The sequence below is a fragment of the Notamacropus eugenii genome, chromosome 5, assembly GCF_028372415.1.
Source record: "Notamacropus eugenii isolate mMacEug1 chromosome 5, mMacEug1.pri_v2, whole genome shotgun sequence".
Lineage (NCBI taxonomy): Eukaryota > Metazoa > Chordata > Mammalia > Diprotodontia > Macropodidae > Notamacropus > Notamacropus eugenii.
This window is the reverse complement of record NC_092876.1, coordinates 275,312,066-275,338,265: the sequence shown is the minus strand read 5'-3', so window position 1 is coordinate 275,338,265 and position 26,200 is coordinate 275,312,066. Positions and strand designations below refer to the sequence as shown.

At 38.1% G+C, this 26,200-nt stretch overlaps 1 long non-coding RNA gene across 1 annotated transcript in view; it reads right to left on the bottom strand.

Annotated features, from left to right (window-relative positions):
- The window catches only part of LOC140506113 (uncharacterized), a 319,922-nt gene that overhangs the window by 250,480 nt on the left and 43,242 nt on the right, over positions 1-26,200 (bottom strand). The gene's annotated exons all lie outside the window — the stretch shown is intronic.

Below are 26,200 nucleotides of genomic sequence, written 5' to 3'. Positions count from 1 at the left end.
CTGAAGACTGAAAAAAATTATTTCATGACCACAATGTAGCAAATGAAATTATTTAAAATGAAGAGAGATATGCCCATCTCCTGGTTTGTGAGAAGAGATTTAATTTAGGAGAACAATTTTAACATGTTCCATATAAATTTATATATATATATATATATATATGTATAAAATGTGGAGGGAGGAGAAGAGGAGAGAAAGAGAGGAGTGAGAAAGAGAGAGAGAGAGAGAGAGAGAGAAACAGGATGTTATTCTCAACCTCACAGATAAGCATTTTGAGTTTTTATTTTACTTTAAGAGTAGACATAGTTTACGGTTTCATATTGTAAATCCCACTAGGTCTGAATGCTGTTCCAAGGTTTGACTATGAAAGAATAATTCATGTCAGACCAAAAGGCTTCCTTCAATCAGTTTCAAGCAGCTTTCCTCCTACAGGGCTGGGCCCAAATGAACATAGAATCCTGAGCTAAGCTATCCATCACATCTCCCCAGTCTTTCAATTAATGGCACTGCAATCAGATCGATAGAATGTAATAAGAAAAGAGCTTTGCATTTCTATACCTATTAATTCGCTGAGTAACTCCAGAGGTAAAACGTGACTTGAAAGGAAAAAGATTCAAAGAAAATGCACTCTTCGAGTGTACCCGAATGCTATATCCCCCATCCCCAAAATGAACGCCAGTGTTTCTTCCCTCAACTTGTATTATTAGCATCAAAAGATCAGCCAAATTTTGCCCATGATAGGATTATTCTTCTCTAATGCATTTCCCAGGATAGAATTATCCTGCCTCTTAGATAGATAAATATACACATATGTTCTAGAACATGAAGGAGGTCCATTGTTATCCAGCGCCAAATCAGTCATTCTGTATTGTATTCAGAGTTTGCCAGAAATGTCCTCAAATGCAAATCAGGGTCTGGGGAAGGCCAGGCTTTGCTCTCCTTTTCCTAGGTACTAATGAGCCACCAAATTCCTGATCACGATTTGCTATGGTGTCTCTGAAGTATTTAACCATCTGGAGGACAGGGTTTGGGGGAGAAAGAGAAAAAGGGAATAGAAAGACCAGAGATAGTGGGAACGGAATTTGAATGACTTCAACCTACATCCAAAACCATCAAGTTGATAGGAGGCTATCCCAAAAGTGACAGATACAACAGAGTTTCTGTATACCCCACACTTATCATTATGAGCTGAGATATGAGGACTGATGGAACCGCTCATTGTGGAAAGGAGGAGGCCCGGCCCAAGGACTTTTCCAGAATCGTTACATTTAATGCCAATGAAAGTTACTAAATATCAACTTCAATCATAAGAAAGAAAATCTTTGTCCCTGAGGGTTAAATTGGTTCAAATATAGCAACTGAAATGATCCCAAGTCACCGACATTAGGGGAAATCTCATCAGATGAAGCCACTGATCCCAATCCTCAGTAGACAGTAGTCCACACCAGCACTAAATAACAGGCACCCTTTGGGGGTTGGGGGAAAGTTGGGAAAAGGAAATTGTAAAAGGCTCATTATTGATTTACTAAAAGAGAACTGACAATTTGGCAAGTGCACCTGTTTTGTGAATAAAGATCAACGTACCTCAAAACCATCTCTCATTAAATACATAAGGAAAAGGATCTAATTAGGCAATTAATAAAAAATTATTTCAAACTTCATGTGGAAAAGCAGGGAGAAATTTTTAAAAATAGACAAAAGCCTTAATCTCAAAGATATGTTATAGGTTATATCATATATATCACATCATATTATATATCATACCATATTATATTATGTCACATCATATTATATTATCATATAATATATGTTATAGTTTAGTTGGAAATAAAAACATAACTTCACAAAATACTATACTATATTTGGAGGAGAATCAAATGCAAATTCTGGTCCATAGCAGGGCTACCTGTATGAATTTGAGTACATCACAACTTCTCTGCACCTCAGTTTCCTTACATAAAAAATGATAGATTTTGACTAGATGACCCATAAGGTCCTTCTCAACTAAAGCTAAGTATTATAGATGATGAATATGAGGGTGATTCTCCGGGTCATACAATAAGATACCCGTAACAGACTGGTTTGCTATTATTCAACATCAATCCTGATTGAAATACTTTCCAAAGACCCCTTTTTAATGATTCTACATAATTGTTACCACATGAGATAGAGGGAGATAATGGGAGAACTTTGAAAAGGTTTAAAAAATTGTTCTACAAATGTAAAGTGCGTTGTACTAAATATAATAGCATACAGTAGTTATATTATTACTTGTTATTAATAAATTACCAGGAGATAGATTTTAGTTTAACATAAGGAAGAAATACCAATTCCAGTACTGGAATAGATTGCCTTATAAGATAGTTCTCTGTCCCCAGACAGAGATTTTGGAGCAGAAGCTGGAGGATCACTTGTGAGGGGTATTATAGAAGGAACTTATGCCTCAGCCAAAGGCCTGACCAAATGGCCTCGGTAGTTCCTTCCAATATATCCCAAGTATATGATTCCATACATAGTCTGATTAGGCTACATTGGGAAACAAAAACATGTAGAAGGAAGAAGAGCCAGAAAAATTAATATGCAAGTAGAGGGATTTAACTATAGGAATGACCATCACCTACTTTACGATGAATCAGCTTAGGTGGACTCAAAGGGTCCTAAAATCAATGATACAGAGCTGGAAGACACTTCAGAGGTTATCTAGCCCAAGCCTCTAATATGGGATGAGGAAAATGAGGCCAAAAGAGATTAAGTGAGTTGCCCAATGTCACACAGAAAGCAAATCACAGTTAGCATTTGAACTCATGTCCTCTTACTCCAAATCTAGTGTTCTGTCCACTTCAATATCCTGCTTCCTCATCATTTTAGGATGCCAATAGAATATAAGATCGAATATTTGTCAAGATAAGTTTCCTGATGAAAATGAACCAGACAAAATCTGGGGTTTTACAGCTAGACACAAAATGTCAAGACTGTGAAGACTAATGCCCTTCCCATCATCTCTTCCCTAGTCTAGTTTACAAATACCAAATAACTTCATCTGATTTCTATCTGAGGTAGAATCCTTCACAGTGGGTTCAACAGATCCTTCTCAGCTCAGCCTAGACCCAGAGGTTTCTCTTAGTGTAACCCATTGATCCAATCTCAGATCCACTTTCTGGATAATAGCACTCTTTAAATTAACTGTACGCCAGCACTGTTGTGTGTTATTCTTACTATACGCAAAAGATCTGGAGAATATTGTTCTACATCTGAAAATAACCACATGATGCCATATTGACTAAGTTGCAGAAACAATACTAACATTTCCCTTCGAGAGATGTCTCTAACCCTCAATATTATAAATAAAGACAAATCCCTAAAATGAACACTCCTTTCTCATGTTTGCCAATAGTATTGTTATAATGCTACATTTTAATCTCTCACAGGAGGTCAGATGGGGGAAATATAAGATCTTCAGATATGATGGGGGAAGAAGGGTAACATACATATATACATATATGTGTTTATATGTATATATAGGCATATATGTGTGTAGAGTTTATATATATACCCAGACACACACATATGTACACCTTCATATATACCTGAAAAAATTGAGGTTTCTCTGATTTGATCTAATTTAAAAAAACATTTATCAAGTACCTCCAATGTACAAGACACTACAAAATCAAAAAACATTTCCTGACCTCATGGAGCTAACACTCTCTCAGGGAAATAAAAATTTATACAAGTTAGTAAATACAAATAGACACCAAGTAATACATAATAATTTAAACGGGGATTGTGCTCATAGCTGGGGATGGAGGTAGGAGTAGGGGGGGCAGGAAAGGCCTCAAGAAGGAAGCCTGGCTAGTTTGAGGAAAGGAGACATGCTGCACCTGGGAGATCTCTAATACAAAGGTATGAGAGGGAGGCTTGGAATGTCATAGACAAGGAATAACCAGCTGACCAGTTCAGCTGTATGAAAGGTGGTAATCTGAAATAAGACTGGAAAAGTAGGTGGGATCAAGACTGGAGAATGCCTTAAATGCTGCGCTGAAAGTTTTGTAAACTTTTTTCTGATTCATCAGGTGTTTGCTAAGCTACTACTGTATATCAAGTCCTGTTTAGGTGCTAGGGATCTTTTATAAAGAAAAAACTGAAATAGACCCTGATTTCAAGGAGCTTTTATTCTGTGTCTAGAAAGAAGTAAATACGTTAAAAATAAATACATAATAATTTCATTCAGGAATGCAATGACGAGGGAATCCAAGAAGACCTCTTTTAGGAAGGAGTACTTAAACTGAACCTTGAAGGGAACTAAGAATTTCAAGAGGTGAAGATGAGGAGGGGAGAGCATCTCAAACACTGGGGAAGAGCATTGGCAAAAGCATCGAGGTAAGAGATGGTATTGTATATAGGAAACAGGTAAATTAGTTTGGCTATAACATAATGTGAATGAAAGGCAGGATTTGTGCAATCAGTCTACAAGGATAAATTAGAAGGGGTAGGGAAATTCACTCCTGGGTTGGAACCAGATTGGTAGAAGATTTAGGTGCCAAATAATAGAATTAGAATGTTATTTCATAGAGGCAATACGAAATCAAGGAATCTTGAAATGGGAGAGTGAGGAGTTCAGACCTTTGCTTTAGGAATATCCATTTGGCAGCTGTGTGGAGGATGGATCAGATTAAAGAGAGGCTGGAGGCAAAGAGACCAATGAGGAGACCAATATAACAGTCCAAGCAAAAAATGACGCGAGTCTGAAGCAGGATGGTGTTTGTGCAAGTGAGGAGGGAGGATAAATGCCAGAAATACTGTAGAAGTATAATAGACAAGCCTTGGTGATTTATTCAATATGGAGAATGAAGAATAATGAAGAACTAAGGCTGGCTCTGAAGTTGTATTGGAAGACTTTTGAGTGAGAAGAGTGATGTAATCAGGTCAATGATTTATTTAGCTCAGGGATGGGGAACTTGCAGCCTCGAGGACACACATGGCCTTCTAGGTCCTTGGGTAAGGCCTTTTGACTGAGTTCAAGTTGTTTGGATTCAAAGAGTCACACTTGAGGACCTAGAGCACCACATGTGACCTTGAGGCCACAGGTTCCCCACCCCTGGTTTAGCTGAAGATAAACACAGGTGATAGTCTCTTAAAAGTAAATCTTTCATAAAATAGCTCCATTCATTCCCTGACGACTTGGTATATACAGGCCAAGGAGAGTGAGGAGGTAAGCAAAAATATGGTGAGTGAAATGAATACAAAGAGCCATTCTGCCAGCACAGCAGAGGGGAAGGAACACAGGACACCTTAGGTGTCAGGACATTTCTTGGAAATTTCTTTCGGGGGCCTTTGTTTCCTTACAAATAAAATGCAGGGACTGTTCAACTAGACCATCTGCAAAGCCCTTTTCAGTTCTAAGGATTTAATTCAAACCCCCTGTTCCCTGTTTTTTCAGAAGAAAGTCTGTGTTTTTAACCACAAGTCCATGGACAACTGCCTTAGCATGTTGTAATGGAAAAGAGACAGGATTTGGAAGCAGTGGACATTGGTTTAAATCCCAGCTCCGCTACTAGTTACCTGTGTAACTTTGGGAAAGCTATTTAACCTCCCTAGGTCTCAGTTTCCTAATCTGTAAAATGAGTGGGGTGGATTAAATGATCTTTAATGTCCCATTCAGCTCTAAATTTGAGCTCCTAGTGAATCTAATTGATTCACTATATCACACCGTGAGCCTAGGATCTAGCTGGAAGGAATGAAAACCAGTTATTTTTTTAAAAAAAAGTGTCAGCATTGAAAACACCCATTTCCCTATTCAAGAGACTAAAACTATGGTTATGGGGATGATAGATAGATAGATAGAGAGATAGATGGATAGATGGATAGATGGATGGATGGATGGATGGATGGATGGATGGATGGATGGATGGATGGATGGACAGATGGATGGATGGATCCATAGATACATAGATCCATAAATAGAATAGATGTCTGGATTGATAGGTAGGTAGGTAGACATAGATACATAGATAAAACAGACAGATGGATAGGTAGGTAGCTATAGATTGATCGGTACATGCATACATACGTACAATAGATAGATGGATAGATAGATACTTAGATGGATGGTTAGGTAGGTTGATAGGTACAGATATAGATACATAGGATAGGAGGTGGGTAGGTAGAAATTAATATAAATAGGTAGATAGATGGATAGGTAGGTTGGTAGGTAGAGACAAATACATAAAAAGACAGACAGATCTTTTCTTCTTTCCATGGTCTAAGGACTATTTCCATAGTTATGGGAAGAACTTTGAGACACTGACGAGAGAATCTTATCTATGAGCACAGAACTGGTGTGCAGCCTTTCTGGGTTATATCTATGAAAATTAGCAGGGCTTTTACCTATACCATAGTTATACAATGGAGACTTCAAGACACAGGGGCCTGTCAACTCTCTGCTAAAATCTCCAAGGAAAGAGACTAAAAAGAAAATGGGAATTTAAAACACTAAATTGTGGGGTTGGAGGCAGGTATTGGTCCTGTGATTTTATTAGTATCAGGAAGAACTTCTAGCAAGGCAAATCAGCACTGACTTTGAAACTTACAGCCTTAAACATTGCCTGGGGGTACCCAGAGATTAAGAGGCTCGCCCAGGTTACACAGCCATTATGTGTCAGAAGAAGGATTCATTTTTACCATCCCATGTGAAAAAACCCCATTGCGTTACCTTAAGTGACTGAGTCAATGCTCCAAGTGTCCTGCACAGGATCACCACCAGGCAGGGCCACTGAGATGACAGTTCCCAGTGCCTGCTGAGTTCATTCAGTGGAGATGAGGGAGAGTTTTCTGCTGACTGTAACAAGAAGCATTTGCTCTTAAACTATTCTGACTGTTTTGGTAGATGGTTTCAGTTGATGTAAACAACCAGCTTTCTCTGGCTATAACCAGAATGCCAGGAAGAAAACCTCAGCTTCCTGAATTCTTTATAATAATGATAACCACATTTATGTAGTGCTTACTACATGACAGACACAAACATATTACATTTTGCACTTTTTACTTTTCAATTGATGTAGTTGATCAATGTTTATATTGATATACACTTTACATATTTCATTTGATCTCCTGGGAGTAAGGTACTATTATCATCCTTACTTTATAGATGAGTAGAGTGGGGCCCAGGTTAAAGGTCTTTCCAGCTAGTATTTGAACTCAGGTCTTCCTTTATCCAATGCTCCACCTAGCTGAACCTAGCAGAAGTTCTACAGAACACTGAGCAAGGAGGCTAGAGGCTTGGGTTCTAGTCTCAACTATGCTACTCACCAGCCAAATAAACTTCGGCAAATCACTTCACTTCAGTATCCTGATTTGAAAAAAAAAACAAAGGGTTTGGAACTGGATTAAGCAAACACTGGTTAAAACATCTACTGTATACCCATATCCATGGGTAGACAGTTTCTTTTCTAGAAGTTCCCTACATCAATCAAATAACAGCGCTTGTACTCCCACCACCTTACTTGCCCCCTTCACCTAAAAAAAGTACAAGGGACTTGTACTGAGTATAGAAAGAAAAATTGTCTTTTTCTAGAGGAAAAGTACTAAGGATACAAATCAGAGAGTGAAATAATTGCTGCTGCCAAGGGGTTTAAATAATCTATACAGGGATGGATTACATAAGATCATAGCTCTAGAAGGGACCTCAGGATTTCTCTACTTAGACCTCTTCATTTTGCAGTTGAAGAAGTTGGGGTCCAGGGAGCCTAAGTGACTCATCTGAGGTCACACAGATAGTAAGTGTCAAAGTTAGGACTTTAAACCACATCTCATGGCTCCAGAGATCACCTAGTTACCTTAAAGAAAGACCTGGCTTCACATCCTACCTCTGATCCATACTAGCTATGTTACCATGAACAAGTAACAACATCTCAGAGTTCCCAACAACTCCTTTAGACTATAAGTTACAAAAGGATTTGTTGATCTGGGGAGTGGTTAGAGGACACTGGACATAGAATCAGGGAGACCTGGGTTGGAATTCTGCCTTGGAACACTTATCAGCTATATGATATTGGGCAGGTCACTTAATTCCACCTTGTCCATCTATAAAATACAGGAGTGGGACTCTATGATGTCTATAATTCCCTCCAACTCTAAATCTTTGATCCTGTGTTATGTAACCATTGGTAGAAGGAGGCACAATGCTTGGAGTTCATTACAGTCAATTAACCAAACAGCATTTATTAAAACCTTGATGTGTTCCAGGCCCTGTGCTAAGCCCTAAGGATACAAAGAAAGGTTTAAGAAAAATCCTACCCTCAGCTGTTGTATTCCCTCCTCTTCCTCCCTCTTCATCCCCCCCCCAAAATTGGACAATATGAGTCACTAATTCTTTAAACGTTGAATTTAAATAATGAGTATACTTAGGACACATACATTACAACAGGGAGGTGGACTAGATTACTTCTCAAAGTATTTTCGAATTCAGATTGTGATGCTATAAGCTCTAGCTGAATACAAATCTACACAAATGTTTGCTGGTCTTTAGAAAAGTGAGTTCCTAGGAATTTAGAACTAAAAAGGACCTTAAAGTTATCTTGTCCAACCCTTTTCTTTTTACAGATAGAGAAGCTGAGGACCAAAGTGAAGTGACTTCTCCAAGATCACACAGGCACTAAAATCCAAACCCAGGTCCTCTGATTTCAAATAGAGTGTTCTTTCCATCCCAACGTTCCCTTGCATTACCCCGCATACCAACTGCCCTGACAACAGGCACCTCTCCCAATCCAGAATAAAACTAACAAGGGGGAGTATTATTCACAGTCAGCATTTCTACTAATGCTGGGTTTTGACTGAGAGAGTCAGGAGGAGAAGGTTCTTGCCTCAAATTATTTGTTTAAAAAAAAAAACTAAAGCTCAGCCAGAGTAAATTGCTATTTTACTCCCTTAACATAAACTTCGGGGACCGCACACCTACTCACTAAATTGTATCAATGCGAGGTGCTGTGTGAGGTAATCTGCCAGGGAAAGTCACAGAATACCAAAGAGTAAAGTGGTTTTACTCTATGTTATTTATTATACTGTTTTTGTTAGAAGAGCTGGCTCTTCTCTCAATTAGGATTAAAAGGTTTCTTTATATTGACTTGTAACTAACTTAAATAAAAAACATAGGAGCATAAAGCTTGCCTAACGGAGAGCGCCAACAGCCCATCAAATCTAACGTCAGTGTTTCAGAGGAAGAAAAAATAAAAGGCCAAAATAACCAAAGCTAATTTTATAAACCAGCACATCTGAGAAACGGTAGAAGAAGCCTGCCTACCCCTGTCTTTCCTTAGGAAATCTGATCATCATACACAACTAATTCAACAATCGCTCACGAGGCTCATAACATCCTTATTCTCCCACTGGGCAGCACTGTACATGTTTATCAGACACATGGTCACCTTCTTTGAGCCATGACTTCTAGGATGGTAAATTCATCTCCTCCTCTTTTTTCAAAATGCTTATTTGCGTATCACAAAGTGTTGCAAACCCCCTCCTTCTTCCCCCTTCCCCCTAAAAATACTGCCTTTAATGGGTTTTCCTCTGTGGCAGGATATCAAACAGGCTTAATGCTTTCAAGTCTTGAGAAGTCATTCGTTGTCTCCAAACTATCTCTCTACCTTAAGGCAGTAAGATCCCCCAGACCTACAACCTTCCCACAAATAGACCAAACACTAGACGCCCCAGACAGAGCTGCCTAGCCCACCCTGTTGGGAGTTCACAAGCGTCCTTCGGTATCTCTCTAGTCTCTTAGCCTCTTCTTTCTCAGCTTCCCCCCTCCTGCCCCCAGTCAGAGTTCAATGAAAATCAATTCACCAATGTTAGAAGCATGTATTTAGAGAGACAGATTTCCCCACACAAGACAGCTACAACATAAATCACAGGAAAGTATATGAAGAGGCTGTGAAAAGCCCAGTGAGCTTCTTAGCCCATCACACATTCAGTCTGGAATAATGACCCCTAATTTATTTGAGCTCCAGCAGTCTTTGGTGGTGACACTCTTAATCTGGCTCTGAAGATTTCAGGACACTTTTTATTGTTGTTGTCTTGAACTAGGAAATCTGACTCATTCTCTATCTGCTGAGTAGTTAATCTGGTCAAATGCTTCCCCCCAAAATAACCATCTGTCCTACCTTACATTCCTTCCCTCTTCTCACTATCTCAGCCCCAGCCTGCCCTGCTGGCTCATTCAGAGATCTGTAATTTCTCCTCTGCCTTTATGTCTGCTTGCTTATGTTTTAAAGTAGACAATAGAGGTGATATAGGCCATTATTCATGAGGAGCTTGGAGGGTAATGTGAGAAATGCCTCATCTCCTGACCTCTCTTAGCATAAGAATTGCTGATAAAATTCTCAGCTGAAAGGGGAAGATTCTGCTGAGAAAATATCTGCAAGATGCTCACTCTGGAGTAGTGTTCTGGAGAAAGAACCAAGGAAAAAAATATTTCACCTTCCTGAAATGAAAACTGACAAAACATGCACAAAGGAATTTTGACAATAATGAGGATAGGCGATTTCCCACAACCCATGCTAACAGAGGACAGGAAGCATGGCTAAGATAAATCCACAGATGATGCCAAAACTTCACATTAGGCAATAGTTTTGGTCCACTTTCTAATTCATTCATCCATTTAGTCACTCATTCAGCAAGCACTATTAGTACCTATTAGTGTCTGGAGTCTTATGATTCTGATCAAGAGAGCTTTAAACTAAAGAGGTTAAAAGGTAGGGAGGAGGGAGCAGGGGGAGCAACTGTTCATAGAGATCTGCCAAGGCTGAAACCACAGAAAATAGCAGGTACAACATAGGAAGGAGAGGGGCAAACAAGAGGCCTGATAAATCATAATAGACAATATCCAAGAAAAAGTAGCAATAAAACCCATAACCAGAGATATATAGATATAAATGCATACAGTGTGGATGATAAATAGGGTGCCCTGGAGATTCTAATTCGAAGATGCAAATTTGACCTCATAGGTATAGCTGAGACTTGTAGGAATGAAAACAATCACTTGAATATGACTTAGGAATGGTATCTTATTCAAAAGGAACAGAACTGGTAAAAGAGGTGATAAATAGAATCGTATGTGAGGAAAACCAGGGCATTTGGCTGACGATTAATGGAGGGAAAACTGATACTGTCATGGGATTATACTATAGATGGCCTGGACAGAAGGAAGAATTAAATATGGAATTCTGGAAACATCATAAAACTGGCACAGAGACCAATATTGTTGTGATGGAGGACTTTGTCTCCAAATCTCTGTTGAAGCTCTTGACCTCTCAACCAAAAGCAAAACAGATAATAAATTTGTGACATGTTATTATAATAGTTTCATCCTACAAAAGATGAAGGAGCCAACAAGGGGAGCTGTCATTACAGAAGTGATTCTTAACCTCAAGAAAAACTTGTTCCTGGGACAGAGATGAAGAGAAACTCTGCACGTGGGGTTGTATACTTGCAATCCTTGCTGGAGTATGGCTAAAGTCCACACTAAGTCAGGCACCAAAATGCAGAGTCCCTAGAAACAGAAAGAACACCAGGCTGTCTAAGGAGGGGTGAATCAGCCAAGGTCAGAAGGTCAGAAACAGAGAAAGGTCAAAACTTCTGTAGTGATCAGTCATGAGAATGAGTCCATGAATGGCCACTGTGCTTCAGGAAGGAAGGAAGAGAAGACAAAGAAAAATTGTGAGAAGCTCAGGGACACGTAAACAGTTTGGGGACAAATAAGCAAGGAATCACAGAATCAGTGATAAAAATGCAGGAGCGGAGTATAGTCTAATGTGCCTGTTAGATTTAGATAAAAGCAAATTCCAGAGGACTCAGTTAAAGAATAAGTAGGATGTGATGGCTTAATAGTCTGCAGCCCAAGTCAACCCAAAAAGGATAAGATGCTCTCAAAAGTGAAATTCTGAAGACATAAGCAAAAATGAGAAGGAATCTTTCCTAAAAAATAAAACCGATGTAGCTGCATAAGGAACTCATTGACCAACTCATATCTTTTTAAAACATATATGATCATTGATCCTTCATTTTCAAAAAGAACCAATGTCACATCATGGGATGATGACTTAACTTGCACATTAATTAAAGTGAGGTAGAGTTGCATGTATAGGGATAGGGTGGATACAAAGGAAGAGCATGGTCCTGTAGGAATAGTTGAGGTAGCTAGATGGCACAGTGGACAAAGTGCCAGGCCTGTTGTCAGGAAGACTGATCTTTGTAAGTTCAAATCTGACCCCAGACATTTCCTAATTGTGTGACCCTGGGCAAGTCACTTAATCTTGTTTGCCTCAGTTTTCTCATCTGTAAAATGAGCTAGAGAAGGAAATGCAAACCACTCCAGTATCTTTGCCAAGAAAACCCCAAATGAGGTCATGAAGAGTCAGACACAACTGAAAAATGACTGAACAGCAAAAATAAGAATATTGACAAGGATACTAAAATGATCACAGTCTGACGTTGGTTGGTGATGAATGCAAAATGCTGTTTTTAGCTGTTGCAGGCAAAAAGGGGGTCAAAGAAGGGATAGTACCACTGCCTAGAGTAAATGGAATGTGGATAAGCGATGACTGTATTAAGAAGATTCTTCATTTGCTGATGTTTTCTCTTTCAAGAAGAATGGTTTTTAGAATGGGAATAAAAAGGGGGGAGGAGTTAGAGTTCAAATTGAAGATGTGAGGGTATAATCCCTATCCTCAATGAATCCAAGTTCCCAAGCACACATTATCACAGAGTCCTAAAAAAAATGGCAAGTGTGACAGTCAGTAATGGCTGAAAGATCATGGAAAACTGATGAGTTCAAATTTGGCCCCAGATTTTACTAGCTGTGTGACCCTGGAAAAAAATCATTTAATCTCTCTGATTCAGCTTTTTCACTAGCATCTACCTCATTGAGCTGTTGTGAAGGCCAAATGAGATAACCTATGTAAAACATTTTGCAAATTTTAAATTTGCTAGTTATTACTATCATAATAAATAAAATAATTACAAGTGCATAAGAAAAATATTGAATACTGTAAGATCAGATGAAGTAACTTTTACTAGCATTACTTAGGAGCCTGACAAATCAATCTGTCACATCTTCCTTTTGTGTCTGCCTCCCATTAAGGTATATAGATAACTGGTGTATGGTCAAAGGTAGGGAAGAGGAATGGATAGAAGCAAAATGTCTGAGCTATCATTATCCCTGACTGCAATCCGGCTAGTCATCCCAGAATACTTAAGAGCTTCCACCAACAAAATTGTTCAGTCCTAACAGAATACCTTTGCTTTGACATTCTCAAAAGTATTCTACACCAGCACATAAAACTCATGGGCTGTTGCCACTGAGTAAACAACTTATGGAGCAGTTATAGTATGATATGGATAAAGTCATACAAAAAGGGAAGGCATTGATGGGCTGTGATCTGTAGTTTTTGAAGAAATGCTCACATAAATGAGATCACATAACCATCAATTAAAATTCATGCTATAAGAGCCCTATTGTATCTGCTTTAACAGGCAAGACAAAGTCAGAAGGCAGTGAGTAATATCTCATCCAGCACATACAAAATCAATTGTACAACTGAAAGGACCTGACATTCATTGTTTTCTTTCCTAACTGCTGGATAACTCTCTCTTGTGACTACCTAGGTCATAGTTTTCTTAACCATTCAGCCACTTATTCAATTTATTGGATTATTTAATCCATTCACATTTAAGGTTATGATTGTTAAACTTATGTTTGGCTCCATTCATTTCTTTTGTATTGATTTGTATTCTCATCCTCTTTTAAGTCAGCATTTTTTTCTTGTAATTAGTTTTTCTTAAACAACTTTGACTTTAATCTGTTCTCACAAGCTCTCCCACCTGTACACATTTACTCATTTAATCTAATATCCTTAATCTACTTAAAATTTTAATTTCACTTTATATCTTTTTATTTATCTGTCACCACCACCACCACCCCACACTGGCCTTTTCAGTCCTCTCCCCACCTACCATGTGGTTTAAAATCCTTTTTTTTAACCCTTTCCTCTCCAATGTGTTAGTATGAATAATAAAGTAACATTCTTTTGACATACCCTTTTCCAATTTTTTAAAATTTTCTTCTTGTCTTCTTTTGTAACCTATTATGAATTTTATTTTTAATTCATTGCTTGAATCCTTACTTGTTTCTTCTTTTTATGTCCCTCAAGAGTATAGATTATCTAGAATAGCAAGTTTGAATTGCTTCTTCTATCCCATTCCATGTTATTTAATTTGCAGATTCTATCTTATTCTCCATTTTTCTGCTCTGCCTCACTCTTAAAAGTATCCATTTATGAAGGAGGTAATGTGGAGGACCTTTAGGTTATAGAACCAACAATTTTTTCCAATTCTCACAACTTCTCAAATCTCTCCAAAACAAAAATTATGCACCAGAGATAAAGCAATTTCAGCTGTCTCCGTGGTCTATGACAGCAAACACCCAAAGAAGATAATAATTCCATGAACTAACACCTAAATGACACTCAGTCACCAGGTTCCCACCCCCACCTCCCAATCATCATCCTGAAAAAAAGTCAGCACTAGCCAACCCAACATGCAAGTTTGCAACAGAGTGCATTCCTACAGCCTGATTTTTTTCCCTCTTTCTAGTGCCATGGATAGCCAAACTTCCAATGGCAGAAATTTGCTCAGGTTGGCGTAGAGGCATAGTAATATTCTGTGTGGAAACAGAGCTGAGATAAAGAAATGGAATCAAGAGAATGGAGCAGGACATGTCTAGTCTTATATTAGATTTCAGTTCTACACCTTGACCCCTCCAATACCACAGAGATGCAAACTCCAAATGCCTGAAATCCATGTGGGTTTTGATTGTAGTGTAGCAGTGCTCTGTGCTCTGGGCTGGAGAACTGAGAAGCAAAGAAAACAAAACAGGACCTGTTTGTGGAGGGCTATGTAGTGCTCCATTAAGCCTAAGGAAAAGAGCCCAGCATCTGACTGGGCCCAGTCCTCTACATCTAGTATTCACTTGAGGTGGAGACCCAGATTGGTGAACTGCAAATAACCCAGTTTGGGAGGAGGCTGAGATGTTTTTAGATCCAATCCCCAGGGAAACTGCCATCAAAGGAGACAGTCTAAATGTCAACAACAGAAGAAAACAAGGAAGGAAAAGACCAAAATTCCTATAGATCTCAAGAAGGAGAAAACTTAAAGACCTTGAATATTAGCAGATAAACCAGTAGGAAAGACATCAACAACAGAAGGAAATATGACTTCCAGATCTAGTAAATGACTTCAAGCATCTATGTATAATTGCTGCAAAACAAAGGAAAATGATTCAACACCTGATGAGTTAGAGGAACCTGTGGATTTTAAGAAGAGGATGGAACCATAGCCTGTTGCTCCTGAATATTTTAAAGAGAAATAAGAACTATGAGAGCAGAATTTATGGCCTGAAAAGCAAAAATAATTGGCACAATAGGAAAACTTGAATCTGCGATGACATCTCACTAAAGATAAGATAACTAATTGGGAATGGAGATACACAGAAGCAAAGGACAATCTGGAAGAAGAGAGGCCCAAAGCAATACTATTAGAAGAAAGCATGTAAAACATTATGATCTCAAAGATAGGATGCTTCTAGATATCTTAAAGATTATAGATCTCCCAGAACTGCACATCAAGTCAAAAAAGCACGATGCTATAATGCAAGAAATAAATTCATAAAACCACTCAGAAGGGATAGAAATTCTAGATCTTCTGAACACAGAAAACAAAGTGCCAATTGAAAGAATCCATAGATCACCATTGTCATGTGTTAAGAGTCACCCTGTGTCCCAAGTCATGAAGCCTAATCTTAAATCCTACCCTTGCCATAATCAATCTCTACCCATAAAAACAGGGTATCCCAGCTCTGGCTCTATTAATACCTACCCTAAAATTCTGGGTAATGGCTGTCCTTGGAGACACAAAAATTATTTCTTTTGTAGTGGGAAGAATTCATGAGAGGTACAACCCTTTCTCAGAGAAGATAGTCTCCTAATGTGCAAGTTCTGGTTCCCCATGAAGATGAAACCAATTATAAGACACCTCTCTCTCTTATCATAGACATATATCCCACCATAGGAAAAGTTTTCAATGGCAAACCTTAAATTCATTTTCTTGGTTGAAAACCATATGTTCTTCTCCATTTCAATCACCACCATTCATTGTTTTGGTCCCGTTCTCTCACAGCTTAATGTCTTGCTGAAAGAGTAAGGAAATTACTATTCCTTTTTCCCTTATCCCTGGACCCGGTAGAGATGCTTCTCCAATAACTCTCTCCCTGCATGAAACTTGCTATTGTATCATCCCTTTTACAAAAATATAGTAATTTACTTAAAGACAATTATGGGATTTAGTCTTTTTTAACATTAATTCAGTTCACTCTTCCTTTTACATTCCCCTTAAATTTTTAAACCCATTGTGTTTTTTTTAATCTTTCAGTTCAGTTTCTTTTCCTTTCTAAAATATAGCCTAAAAAATGGAGAGTTTATTTAATTTTTTCTGATAGATTTTATTTATTTACCCTTTTTGCATTTCTCTTGTTTGAATAGAATGTACAGCTCGTTTCCAATCTTTTTTTCTTTTCAGGGAAGTAGCTAGTTCTTGTTTTTGTAGGAATGATTAATATCTCCCTTTTATTTGGTGTTCTCTTTTCTATGCTTAGATTCAGTTTTGCAGAAAATGTTGTGCTTAACAGTAGCTCAAAATTTTTTTATTCCATTCTTTTCTTCATTTTCTTATGTCTGGAAAGTAATACTGGGTTATCCAAAGTGGCATTCTTTTATATCTGAAAATCATTCTTCTTGCCTCTTAAAAATATTATTCATTTTTGAAATTATTGAATTTAACATGTCATGGTGTTTCAAGTATACTTGGTTTTTTTCTTTTTTATGAGAGTGATTTCTGGATTTGATGGATCAGTGATTTGTTGTCCTAATTTAAAAGTTATAGACCATTTTCTAGAGGTATTTCTTGCAATATAGCAGTTAAGTTTGTCTGTTTAATTTAGCATGTTCTTGAAATCTATGATCCTTAAAATATCTCTATGTTTCTTGTCTTCTAGGTCACTTGTTTGGCTTACATAGATTCATGTGTTCTTTTAAAGTTCTTGTCTTTTGCTCCTTTTCTGTGAAATTTTTCTTATAGTCCAGAATTTTTGTGTACCAAATCTATCATTCTCTCTTCCAGTGAATGTATGCCTTTAGATGGATTTCCCATCACATTTTCTATTTTTTCTGTGTTGTTGTTCATTTTCTTTAATTCCACACTGAGAGCTCTAATTCCTGACCTAATTTCATGCCTAACATTTTCTTTTGAAAGTGTTATTTCTCTTTTGAACCATTCTTCAGCTTTTTATTGTTTGTTGTTCCATGGTTTGGGGAGAGTTTGCAGAATTTTTTTTTTTTTGCATCAGGGATTTTTTTAAAATTAGTTTTCTCTCATAATACAAAAACTATTTATTGTGTCCTAGCTTATCTTTGAATTTTTACTAATTTTCCTCCTTCCTTCATGAGTTTCTCTGATGGTATATCTGCCCATGAATTATTTTTATACCCAATTTTCTCTTTTTGACTTTTGGTTTTCCAGTTTTTCTCTTGTATTCCCAGTATTTTATCTATTTTTCTTCTTATTCTTTGACCTCTCCTCCTTCCACCGTTGCATGTATGCTAAGATTGGGAATCCTTAACCTTATGTTGGAAACTTTAAGATGCTGAATGTGTACACTCTGCAAGGGAAAGGACTGACTCCATCTGAGTTTATGTTACCCTTTCACTTGGGCATGGAAGCTCTTTATCTTCCAGCCAGCTCTGTGTTCTGCATCTTCAACCCCACCACTTTCAGTTGCTCTCCCATTCCTTTGTGTGGCTAGACAGAGTTAAATGGTTAATGACACATGGAGGGGCTACTAAGCTGCTGCCACAGACGGATCTGTCAGGGACCTCCGACAGTCATGTGGTGGATGAAAGATGAAATGACTGAAGAAACAAAGGTTCGAGTTTCCAAGCATATTGATTTATTAAGCAATCCATGTCAATTGAATAATAAATCAGGACCAGGCATTCCTCAACTTTGGCACTGGATCCTGAATACAGGGGGAGACAGACTTTTATGCATTAAAGATAATCAAATAAGACCAATTAATTAAAAGGAAACAATTAACAGGGCATAAACCAGGATACAAGATTAGGTGATCTGATTTCTAATTAGAGGAAACATTAGGGACTTTCTAAATTGGGAGGGCGAGAGCAAACAGGTGCAATTCCCTGAAATAAGAAAAAGAACTATCCCACTGCCCCCCAAGTGGCTGTATTCAATTAAAGGAACATCGAAACAATAATGGATTGACCACTATGAGGGCAGTTTTCAAATAAGACATATGGTTTGTTTGAGATATATAATTGTGAGAAAACTCTTTGCATCAGTCTTCAGGTCTGACTGGGTTTCTGATCAGCAAAACCTAGGTCCTTAATTAAGGATCTTCAAGCAGCAGGTAGAGGTGGTCCAGCTTTCTAGACACACAAGACTAGGTTCAAACAATGCAATAGAATTTTCTGACAATTCCCACAAGTGAGCAAAGTTTTCTCACAAGATAGAAATTGGAGTAGATCCAAAATTGAACAGAAAGGGAACTGAACTGGTTCCAAAATTGAGTCGCAAGATGGAATCAATGTGCTTCACCCAATTCCCACTACCACTTGCTGTTTTAATTCCCTCAATACCTTGGCTACACTTGGTCCATGGTATCAATTGGAAGTAGGAACACTAAGTGGTGGCTCTTACATCTTACAAGTTATACTTGTCCAATGTTATTTCATGAGAGTTTTACCTTGTGGACTGTTTCTGTCATTATATTTTGTGGGTTCAGCTTTAGTTACTCTAAATCCAGTGCATAATTCCTCTTCCTGATTGGAAAGATTTGTTGAAAACAACTACTCTGTCATCTTTCCAATCATACAGCCTAGGAAGGGACCCTCAAAATCATCTAGTCCAAGCTCTTCATGCTATTGTTTCTGGAAAACCCATTCTTTCCATGTTCACTAGGAAGGCATCATTTAAGTGCCTACTACTTACCAGGCATTGTGCTAAGGAACACACACACACACACACACACACATACGTGCGTGCCTGTGTGTGTATACATATATGTGTGTATATGTATATATTTACATATATATACATGTGTGTATGTGTCTGTATATCGCCTTTCATTCTCACAGCCTAGGAGATAAGTACTATTATTATTATCATTTTACAGCTGAAGAAACCAAGGCAGACAAAGTTACATGACATGCCCTGGGTCATACAGCTAGTATCTGATTTAAATTCATTTTTTTTATTCCAGGTGCAGCATTCTATCCTCTGTGCCACTTAGCTGCCTCTTGATGTAGCTGTTGAGGGAATGAACTATTGAATTATCTGAATGTATTGTATTTACTTGATTATAAGGCTATGTTTACTTAAATCACTCTGTTCTCTGTTAGCATAACCTAATTGTAAGTAACCACTTAGTGGACAAGTTTTTGTGCCACAGATATTACTATGACATTGATATAATGCTGATAATAGTGAGAATGAGGACCTTGCTGGACAAACTGTCATCCTTTTACCATACTCTTGGCACCAAGCTTTCTAGGGAAAGTTAACACTACCTTTGAGACACATAATATTTTACAACTGATTTATTATTACCATACCCATATTTTAAAACCAAATGGATTGGTTTTAACCTGTTTGAGATGTTTCACCAGGGTCAAAGCCTTAAAAAGGTCTCACTCTAAGTACCTGGTCTCCAGCTCTTTTAAGAAGACCACTTAGGATATATCACTGGCCATTCATTATGAGAACTTATTCATTTGCATAACAAGGTCCAGAATGTCCTCTAACCTTTGAGGTGGTTTCCATTACAGTAAGTGTTTTAAATGGCAGTTGTTAATAAAAAGCTAAGAACCAAAATCCTAAAAATTATTGTGTCTACTTGTCAAGCTGTTTAAGAGATAAGAGCCTGAACAAAGATAGTGGCAACTGAAAGATCTTGAGACACATGGATAGACTTCTAAGCAGTGTGGTATGATGTATAGAGACCTGTCTAACCTTTTCTCTGGCCACAGTACAGAAAAGAATTATGGTTCATTTTAGTGTGGACAAGACAATCCTTGTTTAGGTCCCATAATGCACCATTTACTATGGGCAAGAAGCCCAGTGGCCTCATCCAAGTACAACCACTGAAACCTAACTGGTGTCAAGAGATAGGGGTTCTACTGGTTCCTTCCTACTACCTATTAAATGAGCAGGAAGGGAATAGGGGTAATTTTCCTAAACATATTTCTAAAGGACATCATGTCTCACTTAAATCCACATGTTCTCATGGGGCATCTATGTTTTCTTCCACTTCTGACTGAAAATCTTAGCAACTACTTTGTGAGAACTGGGCCATGCTAACAATAAACAAACAAATAGTTATCCCTCCTACAGGAATCCTCCACAGAAGTTAATTGATTCCTATGCATTCATTCATACATTCATTTGCAAGTAACTATTGAGTGCCTATTGTGGTCTAGATACTTTGCAAGGTGCTATGAAAGATATAAATTTAATAATGTGTAGTTCCTGCCCTCCAGAAATTTAAGATACATTAGACTTACTTCTTCAAATATTGTAGAGATTAAAGGGACAAATTAATCCAGTCTATACATTTCTTAGATAAGAGCAACAGAGTGACTTGCCCAAAGTCACACACCTTGTTAGTTGGAACAGGACTAGAATTCAGGGGGAATAAGAGAAATATGGAGAGACAGACAGAGATAAAGAGAAGAAAAAGACAGAGATGGTAAGAGATTTTCAATATGAAGCAATAAGTGGGTATATCAAATGACTGATACAAACTAGGTACCCTAGTAATGAAGAGAAGACTTACTTCTTTCAGGACATGGGGAGAATAATCAAGAAAAGTTTTGCTGAGGAAATGATATTAAGCTTTGAAGGGTGAAGTATAAGGTTCATGTTGTGAGGAGCCCAGGGTTCACCTGAAAAAGGAACTTGAAAACCAGGCTGAAGAATTTGCACTTGATCTGGTAAGTAATTTGGAGCCATTGAAAGGTTTTGAGCAGTAGAATGTCATTAACCTAGGGTTCCTTAAGAAAATTAATTTGACTGTGGTGTGCAATTTAAATTGTCATTAGGGAAGCTAGAAGCAAAGAGACCAGTCAGGAAACTACTATGCTAATTTAGTCATAAGGTGATAAGAGCCTGAACAAAGACAGTGGAAACTAGAGCTTGAAACAAATATTTCAAGATTTTTCAAGACTTCTAGCCAGTGTAGTACGATGCATAGAATGCTAAAGGTAGAGCCAGGAAGACTTAAGTTCAAATCCAACTTTAAATACACTAGCTCTAAGACCCTATATAATTCATTTCACCTCTGTACACCTTTCCTCATCCCCAAATTGGGTCTTATAGGGAACTGGTATGCAGTGTGTTCATTTGGTTGATCCAATACCCACCTTGAAGAGACTACAGATTCTGCTTCTGGAATAGGCTTGATGCTATGTCACAGAAGATCCTTGCTCTCAAATTTGCAGTATGTGTAGAGACATTCTGTAAATAATTCCAGCATGATAATTATATGGTGATAAAATATACTGGTAATTGGTTATAGAGCCAGAATTGAAGTACATTCAAAAAGGGACTAGTTAGCCAAAGTGAGTCTCTTACTTTAGCAATAGATCTTTCCTGATGGCTGCTATTTGAGTAAGAGAAACATGCTGAAAGACTCTGGACAGGAAGAGAGATCTTGAGCTGACATGTGTCCCATAAATACAGACCTCTATTCTTTGCCTCCTTACGTTTGTGCTTTGCTGCTGTGGATAAAGAAGTATTAGAGACAGCTACAACCTTGTGAGCCACAAGAGGTGGAGGAGCTTGAGTCTGTGTTGGGTTTTGTGACTAGCCAGGCCAGCAACAAGGCCCTGAGGAATGATCTAAGGGACCCAACTGGGTGGTAGCTGAGACAAGGACTTATTCAATGGCTGTGCCACTTTTAGAAATAAACCTATTGGGATCAATGCTAAGCAGAAACTTTTCTAAGTTTGAACTTACATTCTCCAAGGATTGTGTTGGTATAGGGGAGAGTGTACCCCTATGTGTTGGGGGAAGGGGGATGTTCATACTTTAGTTCCTGCTACATCTTTGCAGTAAATATTGCTTTTAAAAAACTAATTGCTATTAATTTGTTAAATGGAACTGAGACTATAATCACTCGTGGTTAGCAGTGGGGGAAACATCATAACGAGGGTTCAAGCCGACAGCATTAAAGACACCCTGAGCCCCTCAGAGTTGCCTCCAAAATTCCTAGAGGAAGATGTAGCTAGCCAAGGTCTGGGAACCTGACCTACTAGGAGGGGGATGGGTGTGGGCATCTGGAAGATAGAGGGAAAGTATAACCAAGGTCATGCTAGATGGAGATAATAGCACCTATTTCACAGGATTTTGTTGTGAGGATAAAATGAGATAAGGTATATGAAGAACTTTGTAAATCTTCAAGTGCTATATAAATGTTGGCTATTATTATTATTCCAGGTTGGTGTACATCAGGTACTTTCCAAAGGACTACAATAACTCAGCACTCAGTGACTCCAAGTTCTTTTCATCCTCTTCAGTAACATAGCACACCATCTGCCAGAATATGATAATTATTTACTCTCTCTGTTCTGATCTTCTCAAGTCTTCTGGAGCAAGGACATTTTATTCTGTCTTCCTCCTCCTCCTCCTCCTCCATCTCCTCTGCCTCTCCCCTGCACTACCTCTACAACCCTCAAGAGTATATCCTCTCTGCCTCTGCTCACTATCTTCTCCATGCATTTTCTCCTACCACTCACTGAACTCTACCCAAACTTTTCATTCCCATATGGAAAGTCCTTTGCACACCACCAGTTTGATGGTTCCTACCCTTCTCCCCTTAGATGACAGAGTAAAGGAGAGATGAAGAGGAGATTAATGGTTTCTAGCATTAAGATCATGGAATCTTAGAGCAAGAAAGATATTAAAGATATCTGTTGTTGAAGAATGGAAAAAGAATCATAGGACTTAGGGCCAAAAGGTACTTGGAAGCCATCTAGACAAGCAGTTCCCAAACATTTTGGTTTTGGGACTTCATCATACTCTAAAAATTATTGAGGATCTTAAAGAGCTTGTTTCTGTGGGTTATATCCATCAATACTTATATTAAAAATTAAGACATCTTAATACTATTATGAAAAGTTTTGACCTCACAGAACCCCTGAAAAGGTCTCAGGGATCTCCAGTCCATTGTGAGAATTAACCTATTGCCAGGCCTTCATGGACAGAAGCTACTCCATGTCTGATTAACCTACCTATCGGAAAGTTCCAGTATATCCAATGACTAGTTTATTCAACTTCATTTAGGCAAGGAATTTAAGACTTACCTTATCCTAATCAGTTTAGCAAATGTCATCTAATTCAGGTATTCAAGATTAGCAAACTTTCCTAATTACAATACCCTTGATAAAAGGGGGGATCCCCGCTGGTCACAGTGGCACTTGATTACTGACTGACCCTAAGATCTCCCTCCCACTTTGATTCTACTCAGCAACAACAATGAAATTTAAGGGTAGAGAACCAAAGCTCTGTGCCATCACCTAGAACATACATCCCACTCTATGTCAACACTACCTGCCTGCGTGAAGCACTGCCTTAAGTTGATACCTGTGAGCAATACACTCTCTGACTCATGATCCTTTCAGAGATTCTATTCCTTCTCAGCACCTCACCCACAATCTCTTCACATCCATACTTTGAGAACCTCTGATGTAAACTCAGCCCTTCATTTTGTAGCTAAAAACACTAAGACTCTTAGAAGAGAACTGGTTTTCCTAGGATTACCTGGGAAGTTGGTAGTTAAACTAAAACTGGAACCTAAGTCTCCTGCTTCCCAATTCAATGGTCTTTCCATTACAACACAGTAAGTGAACATGTTGATGATATACCAGAAGCTATTCAAACGACGTTGAAAAAGTCTTTGTTCTATTTTCTGTCTAAGTCATTTCTAGATATTGAATGCAGGTCCACTTTTTCATTTAAAGTCAGCCTTCCCCAGGACCCCAAATACCCCAAACTGCTTATGTCAGTATTTTTGTGGTTGCAAAGAATCAGAAACAAAGTGGATATCCACCAATTAGGAAATGGCTAAACAAATTGTGGTATATGAATGTAATGGAATATTATGTACTGTAAGAAATGGTAACTATTATAAGAAGTCATTGGAAGACTTACATGAACTGATACAAAATGAAGTAAGCAAAACCAGGAAAACAATGGGTATGGGCAACAATGTAAATGGAAAGAATAATAAAGCAATTAAGACTGAATACTCTGAAACTGGCTAAACTTGGTCCTAAATAAGAGATATGAAAAGATACTTGCTTCTTCCCCTTCTTTCTTTGCAGAGGTAGAGGATCATGGGTATGGAAAACTACATATAAATTCTGACTTTTTAAATATGTTAACTTAGCTTTGCTGAACTTTTGTCTTCTTATAAAATTCTTTATGATGGTTCTCTGGGAAGGGAAGGATACAATGAGAAATACAGGTAATGTCAAAGCAAAAGATATTGATTAAATTTTCTTTTCAAAGTATTTTTTTCAAATCAGCCCTTCTCCCAAAGTTGGGTAATTCTGTTTCAACTTGTGTTTGTTGTATCACAGAGCATGATCACCTATTATGTAAATAAAAGGGTATGACACAAGATGTTTCCCTTTGGAAACTTCTCCTACCAAACTGAACCTCTTAGATGGATGTTTCTAAGTGAATATGGTTATTCAGAGTGGTCTTCCTTTAACCAACTTTCAGTCAGTGGCCTGTAAACTAAAACTATTTCCCATGGAGTATCCTATCAAATTCTCTCAAGATGTGCTCCTTAATATTTCCCAAGTCCAAAGGATCCTAGATTTCCAGCTAGAAAGAATATTAGAGTTCAACCCTCTAACTTACAGATGAAGAAACTGAGGCTCAGAGGCCAGGTAACTTGTCCAAGGTAGCATAGTTTGTATATGACCAAATTAGTATTGGAACTCAGGATTCTGACTCTGATTCTAGCATCTTTTCCATAGGTACAGTCAAATTTTTCAATCAACTGAATGGTTATTTGAACAAATCACTCCAGTATTTTCTCTTTGAGCTTTTGTACAAGGAGAGTGAAATTGGAGATGGGGTTGAGAGGGTCAGAAATCCAGACTCAGCAAAGTAATGGCCAAAGACACCCTCAGGCTTGTTGAGAGGCCCAAAAGTCAGTTTCCCTTCCATCCTCTTTACCTAGAAGAAAGGTCCTTAATCTGGTATCTATGAGCTTAAAAACATTTTTTATAATTGTATTTCAATGTAATTGGTTTCTTTTGTAATCCTATATATTTGTTCACACATTTAAAAATATTATCCAGTGAAGAGGTCCTTAGGCTTCACTAGACTGACAGAGGAATACACGGATATAGGGACTGTTAAGGCACAAAAACTGGTTAAGGATACCTGACCTAGAGTATATATATACTGACGAGAAAACACCTCCCGTCCCCCACCATGCAGTCCTCAGGCTAGAAGGGGCTCTTGGAGATTAGCTGTTAGGTTCTCTTGAGAGTAGCCTCTCACCTAAATCAGCGTATATGATAATTTACCGTTTCCCAATAACTCTAGAGGAGAAAATCTTACAACCTCTCCTTACAACTCGTTCTAAAGTCTAACAATTTTGACCATAAAGGAATTCTTTAAGTAGCTTCTTAAATCCACACCTTCTTATTCTGTTCTCATTGGAAACAAAGAGTAGCTGTTCATTTGCTCTGACAATCCCTCACATCCCTAAAGATTATTGTGAGCCTTCAGCCAAATGATTCTCACTTTTCTAGCCTTGTCTTACGGCTCTCATTCTCAAACATCATCGCTCTCACAGGTGATTATGACAGCCTCCTAACAAATACAGTCACAGTGAGTGAGGTGGATCAGTTCATTTCTATCCAGAAGGGACCTTAGAGGTCATCTTGTACAACTCCTCCACTTTCCAGACGAGCAAACTGAAGTTTGGAAAGATTAAGTCACTTGTCCAAGATCAAACAACAGCTGTATGACCCAATAACAGAGGTGAGGTTTTAATTCATGATTT